Source organism: Salmo salar, unplaced genomic scaffold (genome assembly GCF_965601325.2).
Source record: "Salmo salar unplaced genomic scaffold, fSalSal1 ptg000432l, whole genome shotgun sequence".
NCBI lineage: Eukaryota > Metazoa > Chordata > Actinopteri > Salmoniformes > Salmonidae > Salmo > Salmo salar.
The window spans coordinates 3,318,549-3,336,014 of record NW_027675387.1 but is presented as its reverse complement, the minus strand read 5'-3'; the positions used below and the strand labels follow the sequence as shown (position 1 = coordinate 3,336,014).

Here is a 17,466-nt window from a genome sequence, read left to right as displayed (position 1 = left end):
AATGTCCTGTCATTTTGGAGTCACTTCACTTGTATTGTCAGTAAGAATAGAAGATGTTTCTGAACACTTCTACATTCATGTGGATGCTACCATGATTATGAATAATCATGAATGAATCTTGAATGATGATGAATGAGAAAGTTACAGAGGCACAAATATCAGACCTCCTTTGTTATTGGTGTTATTCTGTATACTTCTGGCCCTTCTTTGGACACTGTGTTAACTAACCTCCAGACGAGCTTCAATGTCATACAACTCTCCTTCCGTGGCCTCCAACTGCTCTTAAATACAAGTAAAACTAAATGCTCTTCAACCGATCGCTGCCTGCACCTGCCCGCCTGTCCAGCATCACTACTCTGGATGGTTCTGACTTAGAATATGTGGACACCTACAAATACCTAGGTGTCTGGTTAGACTGTAAACTCTCCTTCCAGACTCACTATAAGCATCTCCAATCCAAAGTTAAATCTAGAATTGGCTTCCTATTTCGCAACATAGCATCCTTCACTCATGCTGCCAAACATACCCTTATAAAACTGACCATCCTACCGATCCTTGACTTCGGCGATGTCATTTACAAAATAGCCTCCAATACCCTACTCAATAAATTGGATGCAGTCTATCACAGTGCCATCCGTTTTGTCACCAAAGCCCCATATACAGTGGGGGAAAAAAGTATTTGATCCCCTGCTGATTTTGTACGTTTGCCCACTGACAAAGAAAGGATCAGTCTATAATTTTAATGGTTTATTTGAACAGTGAGAGACAGAATAACAACAAAAACATCCAGAAAAACTCATGTCAGAAATGTTATAAATTGATTTGCATTTTAATGAGGGAAATAAGTATTTGACCCCCTCTCAATCAGAAAGATTTCTGGCTCCCAGGTGTCTTTTATACAGGTAACGAGCTGAGATTAGGAGCACACTCTTAAAGGGAGTGCTCCTAACCGCAACTTGTTACCTGTAAAAAAGACACCTGTCCACAGAAGCAATCAATCAATCAGATTCCAAACTCTCCACCATGGCCAAGACCAAAGAGCTCTCCAAGGATGTCAGGGACAAGATTGTAGACCTACACAAGGCTGGAATGGGCTACACGACCATCGCCAAGCAGCTTGGTGAGAAGGTGACAACATTTGGTGCGATTATTCGCAAATGGAAGAAACACAAAAGAACTGTCAATATCCCTCGGCATGGGGCTCCATGCAAGATCTCACCTCGTGGAGTTGAAATGATCATGAGAACGGTGAGGAATCAGCCCAGAACTCCACGGGACGATCTTGTCAATGATTTCAAGGCAGCTGGGACAATAGTCACCAAGAAAACAATTGGTAACACACTACGCCGTGAAGGACTGAAATCCTGCAGCGCCCGCAAGGTCCCCCTGCTCAAGAAAGCACATATACATGCCCGTCTGAAGTTTGCCAATGAACATCTCAATGATTCAGAGGACAACTGGGTGAAAATGTTGTGGTCAGATGAGACCAAAATGGAGCTCTTTGACATCAACTCAACTCGCCTTGTTTGGAGGAGGAGGATTGCTGCCTATGACCCCAAGAACACCATCTCCACCGTCAAACATGGAGGTGGAAACATTATGCTTTGGGGGTGTTTTTCTGCTAAGGGGACAGGACAACTTCACTGCATCAAAGGGACGATGGACGGGGCCATGTACCGTCAAATCTTGGGTGAGAACCTCCTTCCCTCAGCCAGGGCATTGAAAATGGGTTGTGGATGGGTATTCCAGCATGACAATGACCCAAAACACACGGCCAAGGCAACAAAGGAGTGGCTCAAGAAGAAGTACATTAAAGTCCTGGAGTGGCCTAGCCAGTCTCCAGACCTTAATCCCATAGAAAATCTGTGGAGGGAGATGAAGGTTCAAGTTGCCAAACGTCAGCCTCGAAACCTTAATGACTTGGAGAAGATCTGCAAAGAGGAGTGGGACAAAATCCCTCCTGAGATGTGTGCAAACCTGGTGGCCAACTACAAGAAAGGGTTTTGCCACCAAGTACTAAGTCATGTTTTGCAGAGGGCTCAAATACTCATTTCCCTCATTAAAATGCAAATAATTGTATAACATTTTTGACATGCATTTTTCTTGATTTTTTTGCTGTTATTCTGTCTCTCACTGTTCAAATAAACCTACCATTACAATTATAGACTGATCATTTCTTTGTCAGTGGGCAAATGTACAAAATCACCAGGGGATCAAATACTTTTTTCCCCCACTGTACTTCCCACCACTGCGACCTGTACGCTCTCGTTGTCTGGCCCTCGCTTCATACTCGTCGCTAAACCCACTGGCTCCAGGTCATCTACAAGACCCTGCTAGGTAAAGTCCCCCCTGATCTCAGCTCACTGGTCACCATAGCAGCACCCACCTGTAGCACGCGCTCCAGCAGGTATATCTCTCTGGTCACCCCCAAAGCCAATTCCTCCTTCGGCCGCCTCTTCTTCCAGTTCTCTGCTGCCAATGACTGGAACGAACTACAAAAATCTCTAAAACTGGAAACACTTATCTCCCTCACTAGCTTTAAGCACCAGCTGTCAGAGCAGCTCACAGATTACTGCACCTGTACATATCCCATCTATAATTTAGCCCAACTACTTCTTCCCCTACTGTATTTATTTATTTAGCTCCTTTGCACCCCATTATTTCTATTTCTACTTTGCACTTTCTTCCACTGCATGTCTACCATTCTAGTGTTTTACTTGCTATATTGTATTTACTTTGCCACCATGGCCTTTTTTTGCCTTTACCTCCCTTATCTCACCTCATTTGCTCACATTGTATATAGACTTATTTTCTACTGTATTATTGACTGTATGTTTGTGTAATACCCTTGTTTGAACCAAGTATTGAGTTTATTTGTTATAATTAATTGGTATTATATTTAAAAGATGATTGAATTGCTCCTAAACTGTAATGTTGTTAATGCATTATGCTTTTTGAAGAAATATTTATTTAATGTATAAGTGAATAGTTTGTTTTACTTTGAAGTTTAAGTTTTGACCAATAAGGTCGCTTGTTAAGTTGTGGCCAATTGGAGTTGACCTGGTTAACGGGAGGGAAAAAGACGTTGATGAAAGGATGGACGTTTTACCTCAGGACGGTTGGTGAAGAAAAATTATAAAAGAAGATGACAGAACTACAACAAAACCCATTGCTACTAAGACATGAAGGGAAATACATATTTTATTTAATAAAAGAGTTGTTATAATTTAGCTAAAACTTAGTAAAGACTGAAGCTACCGTCTCGTTGTGGAGGTATTAGCCAGCTAGAGGTTAACCTAGCATCGTGTGACACCGGGAGATAATTGCTTGGTAAGCTTAACGAGTTCGTGTTGCCATGGGGATATCGGTTACGGCTAAGGAGTACTGTCTGCATGGGTAGCTGTGCTGCCTTGGACTTGGTGAGGAAACCTGCATGGAACTGCCATACTTCGCTGAGGGAATATCTACCAAGTAGTGAGTAACCACAATGTGAGGTGCTTATAAATAAATACATTGGTAATGGTGAGAGGTTAGCATGTTTTGTTGTAGTCTCTGTTATTGGTAATGGTGAGAGGTTAGCATGTTTTGTTGTAGCCTCTGTTATTGGTAATGGTGAGAGGTTAGCATGTTTTGTTGTATCCACTGTTATTGGTAATGGTGAGAGGTTAGCATGTTTTGTTGTATCCACTGTTATTGGTAATGGTGAGAGGTTAGCATGTTTTGTTGTATCCACTGTTATTGGTAATGGTGAGAGGTTAGCATGTTTTGTTGTAGCCTCTGTTATTGGTAATGGTGAGAGGTTAGCATGTTTTGTTGTATCCACTGTTATTGGTAATGGTGAGAGGTTAGCATGTTTTGTTGTAGCCTCTTATTGGTAATGGTGAGAGGTTAGCATGTTTTGTTGTAGCTTCTGTAACTTTCTCACTCATTATTATTCGATTAATTTATGATTTTTCTTAATCATGCATCATCAGGATGCTTTTAGTAGTGTTTAGAAACATGTTATCTACTCACTTAAAAATAAAATGACTCCAGTCACCATCTGTAATGAACACGATGGGAGACAGAGAGCTGGTTTCAAGCGCAGGGCTCAGCAGGTGTTTATTGTAAAGGACCACAGGATGAGGCATGTAGCTGGGTCCAGGGGCAGGCAGAAGGTCATACACAGGGGGTCCAAAAAGGCAACAGTACAGGCAGGGAAACGGCAAAAGGCATCATTAGTGAGGCAGGCAAAAACTATCATTCATGGGAGGAGTAAATTACGGGAAATGCAGCACTCCGAATAGCCTTGTGTCACAAAACAAACAACACTTAACAATGATGGGGGTGCAAAGAACTGAACTAAATAGAGTTTGATAATGACATACAGGTGTGTGAACAGGTGATCAGAATTCAGGTGACTGGGATCTGGAGAGTGAGCTGCGTTCAGGGGGGATCTACGTGTTTGAGAGTGTGAGCTGGAAGCAGACGTTACACCATCCACCATTTTAATATTGGACAAAACACAACCCAAAACACAACGATAACAAACTGCAAAATCAATCAACGAGTTTGAGTCACAAGCTTAATGTAGTCGCTGCGTTCAAGGAATATCGGATCAAATACTCAACTTGTGACTACTTTAAGCCACTATGAGTGAATTGGTCAGAAAACATATGACTTCTTTAAATAGTGGGACTAGATACATAAAGTGCTTTCATTTTTCTAAATGGTAAAACAGATATGTATGAAAATATCCTCAAATAAAAGGTGACATTATATACTGTCACCTCATATGAAACATTTGATCTGAAATCCAAAATGTTGGAGTACAGAGCCACATTTAAAATGTTTGCTTCACTGTCAAAATAGCTATGGTGTGGACTGTATACTCAATACAATCTAAATCTGATACTTCACTGTCAGTCTTCTGACTGATACTGCTTTTTAAACTGGTCTGGTCAGTCTACTCAAATATTTGTACTATATATGTTTCTATCTGCAGGCAATACTTTGATCATTTGTCATTTTTAATGATGATACATTAATTTACGAATAGATATGTAAGGTTTCAGGACACTGATATCTGAAAAATGTTGAAAAATTATACTGCCACTATTTTCACCACCAAAGCATAGCAGTGTGATTTTAATTTGATTTGACTCTTTGCAGGCTGTCAGGCTGTGGAGTCACAGAGGAAGGCTGTGATTCTCTGGTCTCAGCTCTGGAGTCAAACCCCTCACACCTGAGAGAGCTGGATCTGAGTAACAATGACCTGAAGGATTCAGGAGTGAAGCTGCTCTCTGCTGGACAGGAGGATCCACACTGCAGACTGGAGACTCTGAGGTCAGTATTCCTGTAGTTGGTCAACAAGTGATAACTCTTCACCAGATCCACATGTGTTTACCAGACACACATAGTCCACACCATATGTGTTTGGACAGTGAAGCTTACAGTTTTAAATGTGGTGCTATGCTCCAGCATTTTGGATTTGAGATGTTTCATATTAGGTGACCTTATAGAATGTCACCTTTTATTTGAGGGTATTTTCATGCATATCTGTTTTACCGTTTAGAAATTAAAGCACTTTCTGTACGTAGTTCTCCCATTTGAATAAGTCTTAATTATTTGGACAAATTCACTTATATTGTATTAAAGTAGTCATAAGTTTAGTAGTTGTACCATATTCCATGCCTGCAGTGATTACATCAAGCTTGTGATTCTACAAACTTGTTGAATTCATTTTTCAGTTTGTTTTGGTTGTGTTTTGGATGTTTTTCCTAATAGAAACTGAATGGTGAATAATGTCCTGTCATTTTGGAGTCACTTCACTTGTATTGTCAGTAAGAATAGAAGATGTTTCTGAACACTTCTACATTCATGTGGATGCTACCATGATTATGAATAATCATGAATGAATCGTGAATGATGATGAATGAGAAAGTTACAGAGGCACAAAGATCAGACCCCCTCTGTTATTGGTGTTATTCTGTATACTTCTGGCCCTTCTTTGGACACTGTGTTAACTAACCTCCAGACGAGCTTCAATGCCATACAGCTCTCCTTCCGTGGCCTTCAACTGCTCTTAAATACAAGTAAAACTAAATGCTCTTCAACCGATCGCTGCCTGCACCTGCCCACCTGTCCAGCATCACTACTCTGGATGGTTCTGACTTAGAATATGTGGACACCTACAAATACCTAGGTGTCTGGTTAGACTGTAAACTCTCCTTCCAGACTCACTATAAGCATCTCCAATCCAAAGTTAAATCTAGAATTGGCTTCCTATTTCGCAACATAGCATCCTTCACTCATGCTGCCAAACATACCCTTATAAAACTGACCATCCTACCTATACTCGACTTCGGCGATGTCATTTACAAAATAGCCTCCAATACCCTACTCAATAAATTGGATGCAGTCTATCACAGTGCCATCCGTTTTGTCACCAAAGCCCCATATACTTCCCACCACTGCGACCTGTACGCTCTCGTTGGTTGGCCCTCGCTTCATACTCGTCGCTAAACCCACTGGCTCCAGGTCATCTATAAGACCCTGCTAGGTAAAGTCCCCCCTTATCTCCGCTCACTGGTCACCATAGAAGCACCCACCTGTAGCACGCGCTCCAGCAGGTATATCTCTCTGGTCACCCCCAAAGCCAATTCCTCCTTCGGCCGCCTCTTCTTCCAGTTCTCTGCTGCCAATGACTGGAACGAACTACAAAAATCTCTAAAACTGGAAACACTTATCTCCCTCACTAGCTTTAAGCACCAGCTGTCAGAGCAGCTCACAGATTACTGCACCTGTACATAGCCCATCTATAATTTAGCCCAACTACTTCTTCCCCTACTGTATTTATTTATTTAGCTCCTTTGCACCCCATTATTTCTACTTTGCACTTTTTTCCACTGCATATCTACCATTCCAGTGTTTTACTTGCTATATTGTATTTACTTTGCCACCATGGCCTTTTTTTGCCTTTACCTCCCTTATTTCACTTCATTTGCTCACATTGTATATAGACTTATTTTTCTACTGTATTATTGACTGTATGTTTGTGTAATACCCTTGTTTGAACCAAGTATTGAGTTTATTTGTTACAATTAATTGGTAATATATTTAAAAGATGATTGAATTGCTCCTAAACTGTAATGTTGTTAATGCATTATGCTTTTTGAAGAAATATTTATTTAATGTATAAGTGAATAGTTTGTTTTACTTTGAAGTTTACGTTTTTACCAATAAGGTCGCTTGTTAAGTTGTGGCCAATGGGAGTTGACCTGGTTAACGGGAGGGAAAAAGACGTTGATGAAAGGATGGACGTTTTACCTCAGGACGGTTGGTGAAGAAAAATTATAAAAGAAGACGACAGAACTACAACAAAACCCATAGCTACTAAGACATGAAGGGAAATACATGTTTTATTTAATAAAAGAGTTGTTATAATTTAGTTAAAACTTAGTAAAGACTGAAGCTACCGTCTCGTCGTGGAGGTATTAGCCAGCCTAGAGGTTAGCCTAGCATCGTGTGACACCGGGAGATAATTGCTTGGTAAGCTTAACGAGTTCGTGTTGCCATGGGGATATCGGTTACGGCTAAGGAGTACTGTCTGCATGGGTAGCTGTGCTGCCTTGGACTTGGTGAGGAAACCTGCATGGAACTGCCATACTTCGCTGAGGGAATATCTACCATGTAGTGAGTAAGCACAATGTGAGGTGCTTATAAATAAATACATTGGTAATGGTGAGAGGTTAGCATGTTTTATTGTAGCCTCTGTTATTGGTAATGGTGAGAGGTTAGCATGTTTTGTTGTAGCCTCTGTTATTGGTAATGGTGAGAGGTTAGCATGTTTTGTTGTAGCCTCTGTTATTGGTAATGGTGAGAGGTTAGCATGTTTTGTTGTAGCCTCTGTTATTGGTAATGGTGAGAGGTTAGCATGTTTTGTTGTAGCCTCTGTTATTGGTAATGGTGAGAGGTTAGCATGTTTTGTTGTAGCCTCTGTTATTGGTAATGGTGAGAGGTTAGCATGTTTTGTTGTAGCCTCTGTAATTGGTAATGGTGAGAGGTTAGCTGTTTTGTTGTAGCCTCTGTTATTGGTAATGGTGAGAGGTTAGCATGTTTTGTTGTAGCCTCTGTTATTGGTAATGGTGAGAGGTTAGCATGTTTTGTTGTAGCCTCTGTTATTGGTAATGGTGAGAGGTTAGCATGTTTTGTTGTAGCCTCTGTAATTGGTAATGGTGAGAGGTTAGCTGTTTTGTTGTAGCCTCTGTTATTGGTAATGGTGAGAGGTTAGCATGTTTTGTTGTAGCCTCTGTTATTGGTAATGGTGAGAGGTTAGCATGTTTTGTTGTAGCCTCTGTTATTGGTAATGGTGAGAGGTTAGCATGTTTTGTTGTAGCCTCTGTTATTGGTAATGGTGAGAGGTTAGCATGTTTTGTTGTATCCTCTGTTATTGGTAATGGTGAGAGGTTAGCATGTTTTGTTGTAGCCTCTGTTATTGGTAATGGTGAGAGGTTAGCATGTTTTGTTGTATCCTCTGTTATTGGTAATGGTGAGAGGTTAGCATGTTTTGTTGTAGCCTCTGTTATTGGTAATGGTGAGAGGTTAGCATGTTTTGTTGTAGCCTCTGTTATTGGTAATGGTGAGAGGTTAGCATGTGTTGTTGTAGCCTCTGTTATTGGTAATGGTGAGAGGTTAGCATGTTTTGTTGTATCCTCTGTTATTGGTAATGGTGAGAGGTTAGCATGTTTTGTTGTATCCTCTGTTATTGGTAATGGTGAGAGGTTAGCATGTTTTGTTGTAGCCTCTGTTATTGGTAATGGTGAGAGGTTAGCATGTTTTGTTGTAGCCTCTGTTATTGGTAATGGTGAGGTTAGCATGTATTGTTGTAGCCTCTTATTGGTAATGGTGAGAGGTTAGCATGTTTTGTTGTAGCCTCTGTTATTGGTAATGGTGAGAGGTTAGCATGTTTTGTTGTATCCTCTGTTATTGGTAATGGTGAGAGGTTAGCATGTTTTGTTGTATCCTCTGTTATTGGTAATGGTGAGAGGTTAGCATGTTTTGTTGTAGCCTCTGTTATTGGTAATGGTGAGAGGTTAGCATGTTTTGTTGTAGCCTCTGTTATTGGTAATGGTGAGAGGTTAGCATGTGTTGTTGTAGCCTCTGTTATTGGTAATGGTGAGAGGTTAGCATGTTTTGTTGTATCCTCTGTTATTGGTAATGGTGAGAGGTTAGCATGTTTTGTTGTATCCTCTGTTATTGGTAATGGTGAGAGGTTAGCATGTTTTGTTGTAGCCTCTGTTATTGGTAATGGTGAGAGGTTAGCATGTTTTGTTGTAGCCTCTGTTATTGGTAATGGTGAGGTTAGCATGTATTGTTGTAGCCTCTTATTGGTAATGGTGAGAGGTTAGCATGTTTTGTTGTAGCTTCTGTTATTGGTAATGGTGAGAGGTTAGCATGTTTTGTTGTAGTCTCTGTTATTGCTAATGGTGAGAGGTTAGCATGTTTTGTTGTAGCCTCTGTAACTTTCTCACTATTATTCATGATTCATTCATGATTTTTCTTAATCATGGCATCATCAGGATGCTTTTAGTAGTGTTTAGAAACATGTTATCTACTCACTTATAAATAAAATGACTCCAGTCACCATCTGTAATGAACACGATGGGAGACAGAGAGCTGGTTTCAAGTGCAGGGCTCAGCAGGTGTTTATTGTAAAGGACCACAGGTCCAGGGGCAGGCAGAAGATCAAAAAGGGTCCAAAAATGCAACAGGCAGGGAAAAGGCCGTGGTCCGGGAGATCAGGCAATAGGTTGATAACAGGAAATCCAATAGGCTAAGGTACAGGCAGGGAATAGGTTGATAACAGGAAATCCAATGGGCTAAGGTACAGGCAGGGAATAGGTTGATAACAGGAAATCCAATGGGCTAAGGTACAGGCAGGGAATAGGTTGATAACAGGAAATCCAATAGGCTAAGGTACAGGCAGGGAATAGGTTGATAACAGGAAATCCAATGGGCTAAGGTACAGGCAGGGAATAGGTTGATAACAGGAAATCCAATGGGCTAAGGTACAGGCAGGGAATAGGTTGATAACAGGAAATCCAATGGGCTAAGGTACAGGCAGGGAATAGGTTGATAACAGGAAATCCAATGGGCTAAGGTACAGGCAGGGAATAGGTTGATAACAGGAAATCCAATGGGCTAAGGTACAGGCAGGGAATAGGTTGATAACAGGAAATCCAATGGGCTAAGGTACAGGCAGGGTATAGGTTGATAACAGGAAATCCAATGGGCTAAGGTACAGGCAGGGAATAGGTTGATAACAGGAAATCCAATGGGCTAAGGTACAGGCAGGGAATAGGTTGATAACAGGAAATCCAATGGGCTAAGGTACAGGCAGGGAATAGGTTGATAACAGGAAATCCAATGGGCTAAGGTACAGGCAGGGAATAGGTTGATAACAGGAAATCCAATGGGCTAAGGTACAGGCAGGGAATAGGTTGATAACAGGAAATCCAATGGGCTAAGGTACAGGCAGGGAATAGGTTGATAACAGGAAATCCAATGGGCTAAGGTACAGGCAGGGAATAGGTTGATAACAGGAAATCCAATGGGCTAAGGTACAGGCAGGGAATAGGCAAAAGGCGTCGTTAGGGAGGCAGGGAGGCAGGCAAAAACTATCATACACGGGAGGAGTAAATTAAAGGAAACTCAGCGCTCCGAATAGCCGTGTGTCGCAAATCAAACATTACATCACAATGATGGGGGTGCAAAGAACTGAACTAAATAGAGTTTGATAATGACATACAGGTGTGTGAACAGGTGATCAGAATTCAGGTGACTGGGATCTGGAGAGTGAGCTGCGTTCAGGGGGATCTACGTGTTTGAGAGTGTGAGCTGGAAGCAGACGTTACACCATCCACCATTTTAATATTGGGCAAAACACAACCCAAAACACAACCAAAACAAACTGAAAAATCAATCAACGAGTTTGAGTCACAAGCTTGATGTAGTCGCTGCGTTCAAGGAATATCGGATCAAATACTCAACTTGTGACTACTTTAAGCCACTATGAGTGAATTGGTCAGAAAACATATGACTTCTTTAAATAGGGGGACTAGATACATAAAGTGCTTTCATTTTTCTAAATAGTGAAACAGATATGTATGAAAATATCCTCAAATAAAAGGTGACATTATATACTGTCACCTCATATGAAACATTTGATCTGAAATCCAAAATGTTAGAGTTTAGAACCACATTTAAATTGTTATCTTCACTGTCAAAATAGATATGGTGTGGACTGTATACTCAATACAATCTAAATCTGATACCTCACTGTCTGTCTTTTGACTGATACTGCTTTTAAACTGGTCTGGTCAGTCTACTCAAATATTTGTACTATACATGTTTCTATCTGCAGGTAACACATTGATAATTTGTAATTTATAATATGATACATTCATTTCTGAATAGATATGTAAGGTTTCAGGACACTGATATCTGAATATGTTGAAGAAATATACTGCCACTATTTTCACCACCAAAGCATAGCAGTGTGATTTTAATATGATTTGACTCTTTGCAGGCTGTCAGGCTGTCTAGTCACAGAGGAAGGCTGTGCTTCTCTGGTCTCAGCTCTGAGGTCAAACCCCTCACACCTGAGAGAGCTGGACCTGAGCTACAATCACCCAGGAGACTCAGGAGTCAGACAGCTCTCTGCTGGACTGGAGGATCCACACTGCAGACTGGAGAAACTCAAGTATGTAGAGGGTTTATGTCAATGTTCATATCAGACATGTTTGACTTTTCAGGCTAGTTAAGACAAACATTCTGACCACCACTTGGACAAAGTTGTGTGTGTGTGTGTGTGTGTGTGTGTGTGTGTGTGTGTGTGTTCAGGTGTGTCCCTCAATGACTGTCTGTTCTTCTGCTTACCGCTACAGTGTGGAACATGGTGGAGAGTTCAGAATGAAACCTGGGATTAGAAAATGTGAGTGTTGACTGCTGTGAAGAATATGACTAAGAATAAGTCTTAATTCAAGTTAAGTCAAAGACCACCATCATTACTGACTTGGTCATATTAAATATCAGCTGTAGTTCTACAGAAGCAGAAATCAGGGACACCAAAGTTTACAAAGAGTTGATTTGACAATGTGTGTGTGTGTGTGTGGCGAGTTTGTGTTACATAAGAAATGTGTGTGTGTGTGTAATTATTGGTAATAAGTGTGTATTATATTACCATACAGTATAACATATGATCATTCAACAAGTCTCAAGTTACCTTAACTTCTCCTTTTGATACCTAGAAACATCTACATTAAATGAATTAGTGAAAAGTGAGTTAACATTCTAATGTGAATGATGATGATTTCTAATATTGTGTCTGGTTTCATCCATCAGATGTCTGTGATCTCACACTGGACCCAAACACAGTATTCAGATACAGCTTTCTGTCTGAGGAGAACAAAAAGGTGACACATATGGGAAAGTACCATCCGTATCCTGATCACCCAGAGAGATTTGAGCACTGTGGAGAGGTACTGTGTAGAGAGGGTCTGACTGGGCGCTGTTACTGGGAGGCAGAGTGGAATGGGGGAGAGGTTGATATAGGAGTGGCATATAAAGGAATCAGCAGGAGAGAAGGGGGTGAGGACTGTTGGCTTGGATTCAATGACAAGTCCTGGAGTGTGGTCTGCTCTGAAAACAGTTACAGAGCCAGGCACAATAAGAAGTCCACCTTCATAGACGTCCCCTCCTCCAGCTCCCACAGAGTAGGAGTGTATCTGGACTGGTCAGCCGGCACTCTGTCCTTCTATAGAGCCTCCTCTGACACACTGACCCACCTGATCACATTCACCTCCACATTCACTGAGCCCCTCTATCCAGGGTTTCATCTTTGGGGTTGTGGTGCCTCAGCGTCCCTGTGTCAGGTGGTCCCTGTGTCAAACACAACATGATGTTTCACTCTAATCATGGTCATGTTCAGTAAGACACACTGGAGCAGCAATGTAGAATATCTCTAGTCATGTTCAGTAAGACACACTGGAGCAGCAATGTAGAATATCTCTCTAGTCATGTTCAGTAAGACACACTGGAGCAGCAATGTAGAATATCTCTCTAGTCATGTTCAGTAAGACACTGGAGTAACAATGTAGAATATCTCTCTAGTCATGTTCAATAAGACACTGGAGCAACAATGTAGAATATCTCTCTAGTCATGTTCAGTAAGACACACTGGAGCAACAATGTAGAATATCTCTCTAATCATGTTCAGTAAGACACACTGGAGCAGCAATGTAGAATATCTCTCTAGTCATGTTCAGTAAGACACACTGGAGCAGCAATGTAGAATATCTCTCTAGTCATGTTCAGTAAGACACTGGAGCAACAATGTAGAATATCTCTCTAGTCATGTTCAATAAGACACACTGGAGTAACAATGTAGAATATCTCTCTAGTCATGAGATATAATATTATTATTATATCTAAATATTCATGACAATACACCACCTAAGTTAATAGTCATTAATATAATGAATCACCACACTGTGTTGTTAAAACTGGTTTCATTTACACATCATTGATATGGTTGTTATTTGGCTTCTTGGGCGACCCTGCTGATGTGAGTAACTACAGGTCCATTAGTACACTACCTGTAGTGTCGAAGGTTGTTGAAAAGTGTGTAGCAGAACAACTGATTTCCCACCTCAACAACAGCCCCTTCACATTACACTCCATGCAGTTTGGCTTCAGAGCGAAACACTCCACAGAAAAGGCCAACTGCTTTCTTCTGGAAAATGTGAAGTCCAAGATGGACAAAGGGGGCGTTGTTGGGGCTGTGTTTCTGGACCTAAGGAAGGCTTTCGATACTGTTAACCATGAGATTCTCATCACAAAATTGTCCAAGTTCTACTTTTCCCCCGATGCCTTGAGATGGATGAAATCATACCTTGAAGGCAGAACTTAGTGTGTCAGAGTGAGCAATGAGCTGTCGCCCACTCTTAGTTATGATATGGGCGTGCCCCAAGGGTCAATACTGGGGCCCCTCCTGTTCAGCTTGTACAATAATGATCTGCCTTCCGTCTGCACTGGGTCTGAAGTTCAAATGTATGCAGATGATACAGTGATATATGTGCATGCAAAGAGCAAACAACAAGCTGCACAAGAACTCACTACTGTAATGGTCCAGGTTACAAAGTGGCTCAGTGACTCGTGTTTGCATCTCAATGTGAAAAAAGCAGTTTGCATGTTCTTCACAAAGAGGGCAACAGATGCTACTGAGCCAGTTGTCTATGTGTCAGGGGAGAAGCTCCAGGTGGTATCTGATTTTAAGTACCTTGGAATCATACTTGATTCCAACCTCTCTTTTAAAAAGCATGTGAAAAAGGTAATTCAAATAACCAAATTCAACCTAGCTAATTTCCGATTTATACGAAATTGTTTGACCACAGAGGTAGCAAAACTGTATTTCAAATCGATGATACTCCCCCACTTAACATACTGCTTGACTAGTTGGGCCAAAGCTTGCTATACAACATTAAAACCTATTCAGTCTGTCTACAAACAGGCTCTCAAAGTGCTCGATAGGAAGCCCAATAGCCATCATCACTGTTACATCCTCAGAAAGCATGAGCTCCTGAGTTGGGAAGATCTTGTGCAATACACCGACGCATGTCTTGTATTCCAGATCCTAAATGGCCTGGCTCCCCCGCCACTCAGTATTTTTGTTAAACAGAAAACCCAAACATATGGCAGCAGATCCCCAAGGTCTGCCATGAGAGGTGACTGTATAGTTCCCTTAAGGAAAAGCACCTTTAGTAAATCTGCTTTCTCTGTGAGAGCGTCCCATGTCTGGAATACACTGCCATCAGACACACATAACTGCACCACATATCACACTTTCACAAATTGCATGAAGACATGGCTAAAGGTCAATCAGACTTGTGAACATAATCACTAGCTGTGTATTGCCACTTTCCATGTTGTCTGTTGTCTGTAGCTTGAGAGGTGTGAAAACACTGTTGTTTTTATGGATTTTGTCTTGTTGCTTTTTGTTCTATGTTGCTCTGTCTGTATGCTACATCTTGCTTGTCCTATGTTACTCTGCGTGTGCTCACTGTTCAATGATTGTCTATATTGTAATTGTTTTTAATAACCTGCCCAGGGACTGCGGTTGAAAATTAGCCGGCTGGCTAAAACCGTCACTTTTACTGAAACGTTGATTAATGTGCACTGTCCCTGTAAAAATAAAATAAACTCAAACTCAAACTCTTGGTGTTTGTAAATATTGTAGAATGTTTATTTGTCAAATTCTTGACACAACAATCTGGTTTGTGTATAAACTCAATTCAACTGAATGAAATGATGTGCCAGATGTGACTAATAAAGGGTCATCAACCAGATGGAAGAAGAGAGGTGGAAATGTTTTAATATTGATCACAATATGACAGTACAGTAATAGATGGAAGAAGAGAGGTGGAAATGTTTTAATATTGATCACAATGACAGTACAGTAATAGATGGAAGAAGAGAGGTGGAAATGTTTTAATATTGATCACAATATGACAGTACAGTAATAGATAGAAGAGAGGTGTAAATGTTTTAATATTGATCACAATATGACAGTACAGTAATAGATAGAAGAGAGGTGTAAATGTTTTAATATTGATCACAATATGACAGTACAGTAATAGATGGAAGAAGAGAGGTGGAAACGTTTTAATATTGATCACAATATGACAGTACAGTAACAAGGGTTGTGTTCAGTACATAGAAGTGGGTCTAATTCAGTTGAAGAGGAAGCTTTTAAATTCACACAAAACAGGACACTAATCATTCTGTTTTCACTACTGTATGATGCTGTACAAACACACATACACATGGATTAGGTGTTGTAGATAGGTAGTGGAGTAGGGGCCTGAGGGCACACATCGTGTGTTGTGAAATATATTGTTAATGTATTGTCATATTTTTTAAATGTTGCCGAACCCCAGGAAGAGTAGCTCCTGCAGTAGCTAATGGGGATCCATACATAAATATATCATAAATACAATTACCTCTAATACCTCTGGGATTTTGTCCTCTCTTATCTCTGATCACAGACTTCTAATACCTCTTGGATGATGTCCTCTTTGCAGGCGAGGACCATGTACTTCTTCATGCGACCTCATCAACAACCTGAAAGAGTGGAAGTATTGGTTTCCATCCAGGTAATATCTAGCCCTGTCCAGGGGACCAGACCCATAGACTGGAGGTATTAGTTTCCATCCTGGCCAGGGGACCAGACCCATAGACTGGAGGTATTAGTTTCCATCCTGGCCAGGGGACCAGACCCATAGACTGGAGGTATTAGTTTCCATCCTGTCCAGGGGACCAGACCCATAGACTGGAGGTATTAGTTTCCATCCTGTCCAGGGGACCAGACCCATAGACTGGAGGTATTAGTTTCCATCCTGGCCAGAGGACCAGACCCATAGACTGGAGGTATTAGTTTCCATTCTGGCCAGGGGACCAGACCCATAGACTGGAGGTATTAGTTTCCATCCTGGCCAGGGGACCAGACCCATAGACTGGAGGTATTAGTTTCCATCCTGGCCAGGGGACCAGACCTATAGACTGGAGGTATTAGTTTCCATCCTAGCCAGGGGACCAGACCCATAGACTGGAGGTATTAGTTTCCATCCTGTCCAGGGGACCAGACCCATAGACTGGAGGTATTAGTTTCCATCCTGTCCAGGGGACCAGACCCATAGACTGGAGGTATTAGTTTCCATCCTGGCCAGGGGACCAGACCCATAGACTGGAGGTATTAGTTTCCATCCTGGCCAGGGGACCAGACCCATAGACTGGAGGTATTAGTTTCCATCCTGTCCAGGGGACCAGACCCATAGACTGGAGGTATTAGTTTCCATCCTGGCCAGGGGACCAGACCCATAGACTGGAGGTATTAGTTTCCATCCTGTCCAGGGGACCAGACCCATAGACTGGAGGTATTAGTTTCCATCCTGTCCAGGGGACCAGACCCATAGACTGGAGGTATTAGTTTCCATCCTGGCCAGGGGACCAGACCCATAGACTGGAGGTATTAGTTTCCATCCTGGCCAGGGGACCAGACCCATAGACTGGAGGTATTAGTTTCCATCCTGGCCAGGGGACCAGACCCATAGACTGGAGGTATTAGTTTCCATCCTGGCCAGGGGACCAGACCCATAGACTGGAGGTATTAGTTTCCATCCTGGCCAGGGGACCAGACCCATAGACTGGAGGTATTAGTTTCCATCCTGTCCAGGGGACCAGACCCATAGACTGGAGGTATTAGTTTCCATCCTGGCCAGGGGACCAGACCCATAGACTGGAGGTATTAGTTTCCATCCTGTCCAGGGGACCAGACCCATAGACTGGAGGTATTAGTTTCCATCCTGGCCAGGGGACCAGACCCATAGACTGGAGGTATTAGTTTCCATCCTGGCCAGGGGACCAGAC

At 41.7% G+C, this 17,466-nt stretch overlaps 1 long non-coding RNA gene across 1 annotated transcript; it reads left to right on the top strand.

Moving 5' to 3' along the window:
• The first annotated feature begins 11,573 nt into the window (after positions 1 to 11,573).
• Positions 11,574 to 15,252, top strand: LOC145876125 (uncharacterized). The gene is made up of 3 exons (XR_014391425.1): positions 11,574 to 11,743; positions 11,928 to 11,974; positions 12,385 to 15,252. It is a non-coding gene; the product is annotated as an uncharacterized LOC145876125 (long non-coding RNA).
• Positions 15,253 to 17,466: the final 2,214 nt, after the last annotated feature.